Source organism: Lepisosteus oculatus, chromosome 10, assembly GCF_040954835.1.
Source record: "Lepisosteus oculatus isolate fLepOcu1 chromosome 10, fLepOcu1.hap2, whole genome shotgun sequence".
NCBI classification, from domain to species: Eukaryota; Metazoa; Chordata; class Actinopteri; order Semionotiformes; family Lepisosteidae; genus Lepisosteus; species Lepisosteus oculatus.
The window spans coordinates 28,699,449-28,713,663 of NC_090705.1; the positions used below are offsets into that span (position 1 = coordinate 28,699,449).

Consider the following 14,215-nt stretch of genomic DNA (forward strand, 5'->3'; position numbering starts at 1 on the left):
CATTGTTTCTTATTTTTGATTTTCTTTTAAAAATGTTAAAAAATTAGCTTCCCACTTTCACCTTGCCGTAACTATGGTGGGGATGTAGCATATTTGGGGGCTTGTTCAGGATCATTGATTTGTTTTGTGGAGCCAATATTTTTGATTCACGCGTGCTGCTGGTTTAGTTTGTAGTGGTCCTTGGTATTACAGGTATTGCGGTACTGCAGTTTGTATTATGGGTAATTGTGGTGTCCATTGTGGCTTTCAGTTTAGTGGATTTAATTCTGCGCCGGGCTTTGGGACAGTCTGGGAAATGTCGCAAGGCAGATAGTGGGTTTTAGTCTCTGGGTTTACTGGGGATATATCAGATGTTAAGCTGTGGAAGGCATTCAATCCCCATGTCCAGAAAGACAAAGGCGATGAAGGTGATAAAAATCCATTCAAAAGGGTGCAATGTGTTAACCCAAACTAACAGGCGCTTGTGAGAGCAAGGTGACTTTCTGCTCAATTACATGAGATCTAAAGTAAAATCGGATAGATTTTAAATTCTTTAAACAACTAGCTGTCCAATTCACCTACTTTGCGCAGTACACGACTTCTGAAAAAGAACTTTTTTCTCTCAAACTCATTAAAGGTTTATTTTTTATAAATCTGAAGCTTGGATGATATGCCATAGCACACTCATTCATATTAGAATGAAAAATAATCCCCCCCAGGCCCACCCTCGCCGGCTCTCACCTCCCGCTGTTCCACACAGGAATCACAGGAAGCTGGAAAGCTGAAGAAGACTAAAAAGACAAGACTTGACATGTCTTCTCTTTAACTCTTCAGTTTACAGCTCGTCAATGGTCATTCATTATTAATATTATTAATAATATCTTCTGTATCACATTAACATTGGAATGTTCTTACAAGTATAAAAAGAGGTGATACACAATGTATCTCCTCTATAACTCTTCGGAAAAATTTCCCAGTAACATTGTCCAACATTGCCCTTCTTGTGTCTAATTCCCAGGAAATAACCCTATTACAAAAGGGAACAGCGCATCAGTCCTTGCTTAACGTTAAACAGTACATACGATGTCTGGTGGCATTTCAGCATTCAGTTTTCTTTAATCTGTACAGAACTGTGACATCTCATCAATGTTTGGTACCACCTAATAGCGGGACTTCATGGACTTTCTTCTTTGAACTAAACTGCTTTCCAGTAAATAATGTACAGTATATCACCTTCTGCAGTGCTTCTAGTTAAGCAGGATTTGCGCACTAAGTATATTGTTTAATGGGGGTGACATTACCCACATCTATATCACTGTACGACACAGGTTTGAGTAGGAGTGTCTGTTAATTAAAAAAAAATCCGTTTCAGCTACATTTTGGGGTATACAAAGTAAAATCAGTCAGAATCTCAGAGTTTAATAAGCAAGCGAAAGAAAACATTTTAAACAGATTTAAAACAAAATCACAGAATACTGTGTGTTACAAACGAAAATGTGAACCTGAAGTAGATTTGGCAGAGATGGGCTTGAAACAGGTGCATTTCTGGCAGGGAGGGTATGAAGGTTTGATGGGATAATTAATTAGCACATATGAAAAACCATGCAGTTCTGTCAGAGAGCCTTAAATGGTTTTAATTGAAAAATCGGTTTCATGTAAGGCTTCTGAAATAGTTGGGGATTCAGGTAGATTGCCAGGGGAAAGGATTTCTAAATATATTTTGTTAAAACAAGTCAGTTTTTTTGCAAAACATAAGAGTTTTTTTCAATAAAGTAATTTAGCTTTTGTCACTAATGGAACTACTAAATAAGGACAACAATAGAAATCGAAAGATATTTTATTCTGTGTTGGTAGCAGGGTGAACTTAGGACTCAGCAGCTGTCGGGCTGACCTCGTTGTATATTTTGTCGCAGAGCTGGTGCACGATGTTAACGGTGAAAACAGGTCTTTAGAACTGGTTCATTTTCAGAATAATTATAAATGTAACAAGATAGGGCAAGCACAGAAAATAGGCAACACTGTTTAGGAAAGGGTGTGAGAAGAGTGACAAACCAATATAATTTACATATTTTTTTCTGAACCAGATAAAATTCGATCATGTTTCTCTATAACAATAATAATTAACTTTATTTTATTTTATATAGCACCTTTAAAAGTAGCATCTCAAAGCAATACAGTAGGTGTAAAACAGTTATAAGGACCACACATTACAAAGCAAATGCATACTGTATAAGAAAGACATGCAGTTAGAAGTGCTGCAGAAGTTAGAAAATGAAGTACATACAGACACTAAATAGCCTTTCTGAAAATAAAGGTTTTAAGTTTAGATTAAAATGCACTCAGGTAACTGATATCATGGGATACAAATCCAGATATTTGGGGTACAACAAAAGACTGTCACCTGTAGAATGTAGATGGTCTTGAGCACATCTATAAGACTAGAGTTAGACGAACAAAGGTAATGTGATTGCTTGCCTGTGACCCGGTCAGGATGCTTGCTGCCAACTTCTGAACATACTGGAGATTGCTTGGTGTAGATTAAATTACCCTAGTGAAGATGATGAAGTTAACAGACTCCTTGCATTTCTACTGCTGAAAGTTTCTATAGATACTAAAATGAGGATTGTATTTTAGATTTTGTATAGTCGCTAGCATTGAACTGTGTGTATACTCATAAATTGAAGGAATAGGCAAACATAGCTGATGCTGATCCACGGAGCCAGCATCTTAAGATGTTTATATATAGAGACAATTTGTTTCAGTACAGATGAGTTGTGGATACTGATGTGCCAGAGAGGTGGAAAGGCTGTTTCCTTATGCCAGCACTATAAAATAATTTATCCCCAGTGAGGATAACTGCTGTTTCTATCACTGTGTATAGTTACACAGTGCCTTTTAGTTCCATCCATTTTCTAATCTCTTTATCCAGTACAGGGTATCTCGAGCCTATCCAAGCAAGCCAGTTGGCATTATGATGGACATAATGCCAGTCCATCACAGGGCAGACAAACGGACACAAACACATCAAGGCCACCTTTCCCACAAGCCACAGTATGTTTTGGACTGCAAGAGGAAATCAGATCACCTGGAGAAAACCCACGTGAACCCAGAGAGAATGTGCATGAGATGAAAATGTTTTTACATTTATAAAAAAATAAAAACGATTAAAATCTATAATGTTATAATCTATAATGTTTCCATGTGTAATGTCGTTAGGAAGTACAATAATTTGTGTCAAAAATAAATCTAGCTGGTGAGAAAGCTATGCTTAATGATAATTAAAGGACTTAGAAGTCAAAGAAAATGATTTACATTGCTTAATTAAAAAAAAGTTGTAAAGGCAGACGCGATAGGTGTTGTAAGTTCTCCTATAGAACGGCTATAGAACGCTCATTCTGTATTGCTGAGCTCCACGCCTCTTCTCTCTCCTGGTGTTGCCTCCTTCTCTGACAGAGCTCAGTGGGCGGTGCGCTATTTTCTCAGCCTCTGAGTGGGGAAAAAAAAGACCTGCTGACCTGCTACACACCACAGGAAGAGAAGAATGTAATTTTTTCTGTACGAAATGCTTGTTGCATTTACGAAATTAAGCTATTTTAAACGTATCATTAAAAAGTAAAAAACGTATAGTGTACACAGAGATTCTAAACTGATCACGAGGAAGAAAAGTCACCCGCTTTTCACACATAAAAAATGTTTTTTAACTATCTAAACCCCTATTTTATAGATTTTAAAGTCATGCAATTTTTCAGCTTGGCAGGGACACGTCATTGTTTCTTCTTTTTTATTTAAAAAAAATCAGTTGCCCAGCATTATTAAAGGTTTCAACATTTAATGAACAAATTGAAAGGTTTACTTATATCAGGCAATTTGAAATGATGGCCGCACATAATGTAATAAGTGGGACGATTCCATGAAAGGTTTACAGTTGGTATATTGCCTGACCTTTCCCAAGATCAAAGTCTGGTTTTGAATATTTTTGGGTAGCTATGAACTATTTTTCTTAATGGTCAGAGGGTTATCCATTAAAGAATCAGGAAGCTAACACTGTAGTCGAAGTACTGGTGAATCAGATGCTCGCTTGATTTGGGATGCCTAGTGAATTACATTCTCATCAGCATAGAATCAAGTTGGAAAACACTTTAAACTCTGTCAGTAAGAGCTACTGGTTTTCTCTTAAAATGGGGGGATTTAAAATTAGTAGTCTAAATACTGAAATATATTTCAGGTAAAAGCAGAAATCTGTTACCTTCATCTGTTTAATGAGCTCTGTGCTTGATAAGGTCATTTGATGAAAGCAATTATTGGGGACAATATTTTTTTAAGAGGAGGGATAATGTTACAGGCTGAATTATATGACAATGGGGATTGAATTTAGACATAATAGGTAATATGTAACTGGTGTCAGTATTTTCACTTCCTAGAGCTTCAGACCAACTGATGTTTCCTCAGTTGTGCTGGGTATGAGAAACACTGATCAAAAGAACCTTCTGTTTTACTTTAAATTCTAGGTAAATGATTAAGTGTCAAATAACAGCTCAAAAAGACACAATATTAGATTAGATCAGATCAGAAGACAAAAAAAGAAGAAGGGAGGTCAGATCACAAAAAAGAGAGGAGTCCGGAGAAGTTGGAACTTGAAGCTTGCACCAGGTGAGAGCCCCTTCTTCATGATCATCCAGACAAAACCTGATGGGAGCTAAGTGTTTAAATCTTGCTTAAGAGAGCTTGCCATTTAGTGTTTTTAGGGAAGTTTGATTTATTTTGTGGCATCCAGGTTTGCAGAGAGAGAAATTTAACTGCAGGTTGTATAGCATTCAGATTTTTTTTAGAAGGCAGCTTGATAGCAATCTGGGTTTTTTGGTGTGATTAAAACTTTAGGCTTCTGAAACACCTTGTCTGTACATAATGTACTGTAAATACACATGTGTGTGTTGTATATTTTTGTTGTGAATAGAGTAGTATTTGTATTGTCATTGTTAATAAATATTTAACCAAGTGAGCCTAAATTATTGTTTATTTTGCCAAAGCGAACAAAGAATTAATGTGCTTCTGTCTATACCAACTGCTTGGGTATATTCTGGAGAAATTACTTACAATTTGGGGTTATGAATAATTATTTTACTTGTTGACTAAACTGCTCGGTCAATTTGATGTTCTGTGATATTCACGGTTTTCACAATCCCCCATTTGTAACAATATGTTTAGATCTATTAATTGATATTTTTAATGATGTTCAGAAACTATTTTTATTTTCAGCTACCAGACTTTCTTTAGTTACATGATTCCATATTAATATTCCATTTTAAGTGGATTTTAGGTATAAACTTTATATACTTATAACAAGCATGTCAGAGCTTTTCCAAAACAACCACAGTAAATGACTGAGTTAAAGATTTTGAGGCAAAAAAATGTATCAATGAAGAAGGTGAAATACTGTTGTGTTTTTTATTTTTAGCTACCATTACCAGCTATATACAATATGTATAATGTAATGTTGCCATAGCCAAAATGTAAATGTAGTGGCTCTCTGAAGGCACCAGTTCTGTAGGGTTTAGGCATTTACTGAGACAATTATTAATTGTAGCAGTAAATCACAAAGTTGATTCTTTTGATGGCTTTAGAATCCAACCATGCGACATAACTCAAACAACGCACACACACAGGTACTAATACACGAGGATACATTTATTAATACATAGAATATGCATATAAACCTAACGGATCTTCTCGAGAGGGTTATCAGAATACAAAAGATATATATTCAGTCAGTTACAAAGAGTTACACATATCAAGAGGACATACGTTCAGTATATCATTCATTAAGACCGTTTCATAAATGAACTTGGTTATAACTTCTACATTCGATACTCAAAACAAGTACATAACTCTTAGGAATTAAATTGATATCAACTGGTTGGGATAACAATTGAATTCTCGAGCTGTAATGCATTGAAGTTGAATACTCATCCAATCTCTGGGGATTCAGATCTCCTGCGGGCACAAAGAAACAGTTGCAGGCTTGTTGCTGTCCAATCCGCGCTCTCTGGCTTGGTGCCAGGCCGTGCTGTACGGCTTGCGACGGTGTGCTGCTGATGCTCACTGACCGGCTAGTTAGTGTTGTTTGTGCACAGGAGAAAAGATGACTGTGGGTCCCAGCAAGTCAGGAAGAGGACCGGTTCGTTCCTGATGAAGAGCTAGTTCTGAATAGTGATTCAGCTGTCCACAGTTCCGACCTGTTCACGAGGCCTGCTGCTGGTGCTAATCTCGGGTGGATCCTCTGGTTACTCTCTGGCAACCTCCGCTCTAGACTCTTAGAACATAGGAAAGTTCTGGCACTCGGACACACTGGCCATTCCGTGGTTGTCCGGGCTGAGTCTCAGGATGGTCAGGAGGCGCGCTGCGAGAATGTCCTGCCCTTGGGAGCCTTCTGCTCCTGGGCCGCCCTGCCCTGGAATTCTCCTTTGAATTCCCTTTCGAAAAGTCTCAGAAGTCTCTCCCGAATCTTACTGAATCTCTCAGGCTCTCTGTGTTGCCTGTTTTTACCTGGAGGAACTTCAGCTCATTGATTGGCTGAAAGTTCCATGGGCATCAGAGTCCCACGTGGGTTACTCGGCCCTACCAGTCCCTGGTTGGTTGATCAAGGTGAGATATGAGTCACTTACTCCTGACACTTAGGAATGCAGTCCAGATGTCCATCTGGCACTCCCTAGACAGATAGGCGCCAATGGATGACCATTGATCATGATAGCCAGGTTTAGCTAAGTGCATCCCCCTTTGGGAGCTGTCCTTTATCAAAGGAACCCTTAAATCAGCCTGCATGAATTGTTTCTCTGTGGCTGCACCACAGAGATGAACAGAGAAATGGGGCCTCATTTGGGAAGGCTCAGAAACACTTAATTCTTTCTTATTAATAAGCCTCGCTGCTACAGTAATATATTTCTATTAATTATATTCTATAATATCCTTTATGAGTTTCAGAGACATTAAAAAAAGAGGACACCATGAGGAACTATCCTATTGCTTTATCTGGAAACGGGTTGGGGATGGGAAGGGTTTTTAAAATATCCCACATTTTATCTTCGTTGGTAAATCTACCTGCATATCAGGTATAAGTACAGAATAGTCCTGTGCCTGTAAATAAAAATATCTAATAATTACTAAGATTTTAATCTGGCTTACCTCCTTTGTTGTGTAGAACTTTACTTATCTTACCCTTAATGTGCCCAAGCATATTTCTCTGTAGATCTGATTTTTCTCAGCAATGGTTGATTACTCATGGGGAAGAAATGGAAATGTTTGCAACGTGTGTCTTTGAAGTTGTACTGTACCAGACAGAATGCCTTTCAGAGATTTGACTGTCAAGTTACTTCTCTCCTTTGTCCACTGGCTTTGCATTAGTGAAAAAACCCTCTTACCATTTGCATTATGAGAAGGTATTGCAAACAGGAACTGTGCAATTTCCAACAGTTCTGAGTGACACTCAGTATTTTTAGATTTTTCAAAGTATTTGGTTCACTTTTAATGGGCCAGCAAACTCTCCATCACTCTTGTTAATTTCTGAAAATTTCCTTAGGTTGCTAATTTGATCAAAGCATTTCACGTCATCAATTGGTGCTCCTTTGTCAGATATTTGATACATGGTTTCACTCAGAGCCATCCAGTGAAAACAAGATAATTCTTCTAGGGGTTTAATCCATTTCTCCAAATATTCTATGCAACTACTATACAAGTTATCTACTTCAGCAGATAATCTGTCACACTCTCCATCCATTACTTCTACGTTCAACAAGGATGGTGTGAACAGAGTTTAAACCTTTCAACACTTCAGCAACAGAATTACTTTCTCTTTCAATTTCTTGAATATGAACTTGGAAAACACTCATTGGAGAATGCATGTGCTATAGATAAATCTCACTCAATTCATGCTCAAAAAAAAGATTAATCATTGTGGGTGACAGAATGAAAGACTTTAAGGCTGAAAACATCTGTAGCAGTCTTGCAATTCTCGGAAACAATGACAGCCATCTTGTTTTACTGTGAGAGAGCAACTTTCTGTATTCAATTTAAACAAATTCACAGTATTCCTTCAACTGTTCTGTTCGAACAATGTAGATGTGAAAGTACTGGTAAATTTTAAAGATAATGTTTTCAATATCAATGTTCATTCTTTCTGCTGCATGATGTACACAGTTGTTCAAAATGCATGCTAGGCAACCAACAACAATTAATGATTTCTTTAAATTTGCAAACACATTCTTTCTTTATTCATCACATCACAAAGTAATGCAGAGGGTGGTGAAGTCATCGCAGCTCATTAACGGCTGTGAGCTACGAAACATCCAGGATATCTACTCAGCTGGATGTCTTAAGAAATCCAGGTTCATTCTCAAGGACCCCAGTCACAAACTGTATTCTCACCTACTGTCTGGTAAACATTTGGTCAAAGTCCACCAGATTATGGAACAGCTTCTACCTCCAGGAAGTAAGACTGCTAAATAACCAACCTGCAGCTCCTTTAGCAAATCACCCAAATGGCTACATGGACATACAGTTTTCACTGTATTGTGCATACTGCACTACTTGGACATAATATATTGCGTACACCATGGACACATAGCAGCTCTATTTCTATTGAGTTTTGTCTGAGTTTATTTTATCACATTTCTATTACGTAACCTTAATTTTGCGTTTTTTTACACCCCCCCCCCCCCCCGTGAGCTTGTAGAAAAGACATTTAATTGCCAGCAACTACTGCTGCATGCTGTATTGTTGTGCATTTGATAAATAAACTTTAATTGATTGAAGTCCACCAAACATGGTATTGCAGTTGTCACCTGTGAATGAAATACATTTGTCAAACACACCACATTTTTTTTTAAGAGTATCTTTGATGTAGTTTGCAATTGTTGTTTCAACAGTTTCATTTGGTGTGTTTTGGACCTCAGTTAGCTTTAACTGCAAACCATCATTCTTCCAGTCAAAATATTTAATAATTAAAGGGAACATTTTGACTGAGCCATTATTGCTCCCAGCTGTAACAACGCCACAGTAAGCAATGCTATTTACTTCTTGATCAGGGCTTGATCAACGGAGTGGTGCAAAGACAGAATTCACAATTGCTTCCTATTTGGTTCTAGCACTTGAACACTTTTGTGCTACCTCAGAATCAGGAAATATCTTCTTGGCAAGACAGAGGAACAGTCCATTGATTTTTAACTGTGATGATGTTTAACTGTGTGAAATGCAAAAGTCCCTCTGCTAAAGTAACAGTATCCTCTGTTTTGCTGCCAGATTTGACAAAATAATCTGTTAATTTGGTTGATAAATTCTCTCCACAAATTGCCTTTTTGTGTTTGTCCGAGACAACATGAGCTTGCAAGTCAAGTAAACTCAAAGGATGAAAACTGAACAACGATGTAGGTCGCGAAGCGAACTAGAAAAGTTAAGAAATTCTCTCTCTCTCTCTTTCTTACCTCCTCATCTGTTGTCCTTAAAACTTTTTTTAATTATTCTTCATGACGAAAATAATGGGGTCGAAATCCCGGACATTTTTGGATATTTGAAAATTCCCCCGGGACGGAGATATAAGAATCAAAATAGAGGACATGTCCGGGAAAATCAGGACGTATGGTAACCCTACGGTACATTATGCTTCTGTTATTTTTATTGTCAGCTACCAAAATGTCACTTTAGTTGCAGCACCCCTTATTCATATTCCATATTAAGTGCAATTAAAGATGATAAACAGTAGGGAAGTTGATCAAATGAAGCAACTGTTTCCCTAACATCCAAGGCACCTTCAAACCTGTTTTTGTCTGCCAATTACCGCTGATACCAATTGACAGAGGATCTAAACCACCTTAAGATGATTTCCAACTTCTTGAACTAGCAATTGAAAACTTGAATAACTACTCAAGTTGGTTCAGAATATTTAACTCAGATCTGGACTTCATCACAGAATTTTGTCTTTGAGCCCTTCAAGCATTATTCAATATGTCCTTTGCTTTGTTGGAATCTTGACCTTGTCTTATGCTTATGACTTGTACCTGGATATCCCCTGGGCTCTGTTTAGTCGGCTTGCACCCTGTTTGTTTACCTATGACTTCACCTTGGATTCTCCCCTTGTGCTTTGCTACTTTGTATGAATTTCATACTTTGCAGAACCCCGACTACTCTCAAGAAATGTCTGCTGTGCATCTCTATGTGATGCTGTGGCAAGCTAGGAAACCAGAAAGTAAACACAGTCCAAGATCATGGTCAAGAGGTCGGGGGTCAAAGCTGGCGAATCGCAAAGCTAAAGCGCAGCAGAGATTTCTTGTGTGCAGGCAGCACTGAGCAGTCTCTGTAGAGAGTGCACTGTCCATACAGCTCAGCCCATGTGTGCATGCGTCACTGTGCGGTTTTTTAGTTGGAATATTGCTGTGTAGATCCCCTGTCTGTGTCCTACAGTCTCATCTGCTTCTCGCGCTTCAAAGTGTTCTTGAGAATTGTCTCCAACAGCACCTTGTCTATTTTCATATGTTTTTTTGGTTGCACTGGCACTGATTGAAGTTGTTTTGCTTGGTACCTGAACCTCAGTACTTGGGGTTACAGTGTTTCAGTCAGTACTTGAAGCCTTCCTTCCAAGTACTGGTAATCTCCTCATCGTGAATTTTCTTTGACAACATATAATACTCTCTCAGTTTCTGTATTTCTGTATAAAGACATTTACAATTTTGAGATTGAAGTGTTTTTGGCAGTTTTTACATTTGTAGTCTGGCTGCTGAAGTTCTTCCAGGGTACAGATGCAGCCATTCAAAATGCGCGGGCGATACCGCATTATTTTTCGGTGCGCTTTACGCAGTCTACCGCGAGTTACCGTAAATTCTCCTATAATACCGCAATTAAAATAATAGTATCCGGAATTTCCGCAAGGTGGAGCTAGTAAAGCTCAACCTCTCATGTTTGAGCTGTTGCCATCAAAGTCATCAAAGTCACCAAAGTCATCAAAGTCTCGAAGATTTTACTAATAGTATTAATAATGAATGACCTTGGACAAGCTGTAAAACAAAGTACTGCCTTTGTCCACGTTCTTTTTTTCATTGACCGTCTTTGTAAAAGTAACACCACAGCATTTCACAATCACGCATTTGTTTCCAATCATGCAAAGTACAGTAATTTTTGAGAACTGATTCACCATGCCTTTCACATGCTCATAAAAGAGATTGATTTAGGAACATAAACATATTACTGTATGCAAACTGTACTGTATACAGTATGTATATGTATATTTAATGCCTTAACTGTGCCCGTTTAAGTATTGAACATTTATATGGAATTTTACCACTGAAGGGAAATCTTAGTAGCTGAGCATAAAAAGAATAGTAGCATACTGCAATGCGTGTGAAGGCCATAAACGATATTAATTTTGGAACTTAAACATACAGTATATGGCTGGTCTCGGTACTTTAAAGAAAACATACATACCAGTATTCCATTTCTCCCTTAACATTAAGCATCGAAGTCTTTAACTAACGTGATACCAAAGTCAACAAGCATACTTTTAGAATTTGATTAAAAGGGAATATAATATGGAATCGCGTATCTAAAGAAATTAATAATGATATAATTATATTCATGTACCGCAACACAAGAATAGTACACGCTGTACATTGTCTGTTGATAATGTTTCTGTAGTGCTTTTTCAGCACTCTGCACGTGACCTTGCTGGTGTCGCAGTGGGTTAGGTTCCTGACTCCCATGTCACATGGTCTGTGATCAAATCCTACTGTTTTTTTTTAACAAACATTTCTTTGAAAAAATTAAACATTTCCTTAGTCAGAGATTAATTAAAACCTCACTCGCACCAAACAAATTTATATTTCTAAATATCACAACATGATCAAATTTAAGTCATTTTAATAACAATGAATAGTCACCTAGGCGTTACAATATTAACATTTATATTGATTTAAATCGCGTTTAAATCGCCTTTATTTAAAACCCATAAATAAAGCTGATACTGTTTAGACTATTAATTATTTAAAACTGTATTACAGCAGCACAATGCACAATGCAACGTAAATCGCTATCTTTGTCTTCTGTGTAATAATGTTCACCTCTGTCCAGCAAATTAACAATAGTAATAATAATGAACTTTATTGTATATGGCGTCTTTAAAGGTGGCTCCTCAAAGTGCTTTACAGGTTAAAAACAATAACAATAATACTATTGTTAGGCTGGGCAAACAATTTTTTTTTTTAAGAAATACAAAATGAAATATAATGATGTGTTCCGGCTTAGACATTAACGAAGAGCATAACACGTGGGCGGCGTAGAGGTCGGCTCTGGCTTTCCCATCTACTGTATGTGCCTAATTAAACCGGTTTCACAAGTTTTTTCAAAGTAGAAGCAGGCAAGATTTCCAACGTAAGACACCCCCCCACCTCAAAAACCCAGTAAGTACAGTACTTACTAGTTAAAGGCTAGGCTCCTCAATGAAATCGCTTTAACATGCTAATGCGTTGGTGTAACAATCCGGGCCTGGCAAGCTTCTAATTTCAACCCAACTACGGCGAAAGGAACCCTTCTTTCATTAGACGACAATGAACATATTTTAGCCCTGAATGAATTAATAGCAAACATGGTTTACATAAAAGACATTTTTCCAAGAAAGTTTAGCCTTTGTCACTAATGAAACCACTAAATAAAGGCATAAATATAAAAATCTTAAGATTTTTAAAATACATGACTTTGCAAACATTTATTTATTCTGCGTTGGGTGACTGTTCTCAGGCGGAAGATGTAAACAGCTTAATTTTCGTGTTAAATAATTTTTAAAAATTAAAATTAATTCTATACAGCAATCACATATTTGGGTACCGTTTCATAAAACTTTCATGCTTAAAATGTTTAGGGAGAAATGGAAGACTGGTGTGTATTTTTTCTTTAAACTATCAAGCCCAGCCATACACAGTACAGTTTATATACATACAGTAATGTTTATTTTCCTAAATTAATATCGTTTATGACCTTCAGATGCGTTATGCTCCTCTTCTTTTTATGCTCAGCTACTAAAATTTCCCTTTAGTGGTAAAATTCCATATAAATATTCAAAACTAAGTGGATTAAAATGTGCACAGTAAAGACATTAAATGATTAAATCTTTTCACTACCAACCAATGCACCACGAGTGCCCCTGTCGGTCATTTTGGCCAGCCAATCACTTACCGCGGTGCCCTGCGGTGGCTTGTGGGTAGGTTACTGTACCGCAGGTTTTTACCGCGCATTTTGAATGGCTGCATCTGTACATTACACAAACTGCAGATGACAAGTTAAGGACTTTATTAAGTTAGATTGTAAGTATAAAAATCTATAGTGTGTGTTCACAGACCAACAAAGAAATCACTCTTTTTGTTGAAGAAAAGAAACTGTAATTCACCCTCTTTAGCCTGTTTACAAATCGCAAATTCGTGACTAAAAATTTAAAAACTGTCTGAAGTGTACCTCAAAAGTCCTATAACAATAAATGCAGAGGCTTTCAAGTTAATTCTTCCCTTACCAGTAACCATCATCAGTAACATGATAAAAAGGTAACTTAAATATTAATTATTAATTTAAAAATATCTTAATCATATGCCATTAGGCCTACTCTGTTTTTTAAATGTAAACAAGAATGTTGACACCTGAAGAAGGCTCCACGGCTGAAACGTTGTGTTTTCTTTCTTCTCTTTTCAGCAGTGCTTTTCAGTATTCCCTTTGCATCCTACGCAGCTACCCACCTGAACTACATTTAAATTTAAATGTTTTATGACAAAAATATATTTTTCTGTTTTATGGATGAAATCTATTACTATTTCATTATTTCCCTCATTAGTTTCCTAAAACCATAATTTAAGTACTTTTATTTCACTTAAAATTACATGTTATTAAAGATTTCTATACCATGACAAACCAGCCTGGTGCCTCTCCCTAAATGAACAGGAATCTGGCTAAAGAAGTCCGTCTGATAGGAGACATCATAGAATCAAGCTGTACATTTAGTGAGCTATAGAGCAGATGGGCTCCAGCAAGTCTCCAGGCTGGTTCATTCCCAGTACCATAAGTCAAATGTTACTATCCACCACCCAAAGGAAGATCTTCCAATACGTGATCTTTAAGGTGGATACCAGAACTAAACCTGATAGCATCTTGGCCAAGGGCCAACTGGTGATGTCCTCCCATGAAACACACTGACTTGAAAATCTCTCTCTGAACT

The 14,215-nt window shown here is 37.3% G+C and overlaps 1 protein-coding gene across 2 annotated transcripts in view; it reads left to right on the top strand.

Moving 5' to 3' along the window:
* Window positions 1–14,215, top strand: part of cap2 (cyclase associated actin cytoskeleton regulatory protein 2) — a 113,124-nt gene that overhangs the window by 18,150 nt on the left and 80,759 nt on the right. The window contains exon 2 of one of the 2 annotated variants that reach the window (XM_069195060.1): window positions 4,488–4,629. The exons of the other annotated variant lie outside the window; for it this stretch is intronic. The gene's annotated coding sequence lies outside the window, so the exon portion shown is untranslated. The remainder of the gene's footprint in view (window positions 1–4,487; window positions 4,630–14,215) is intronic. 2 annotated transcript variants of the gene reach the window in all.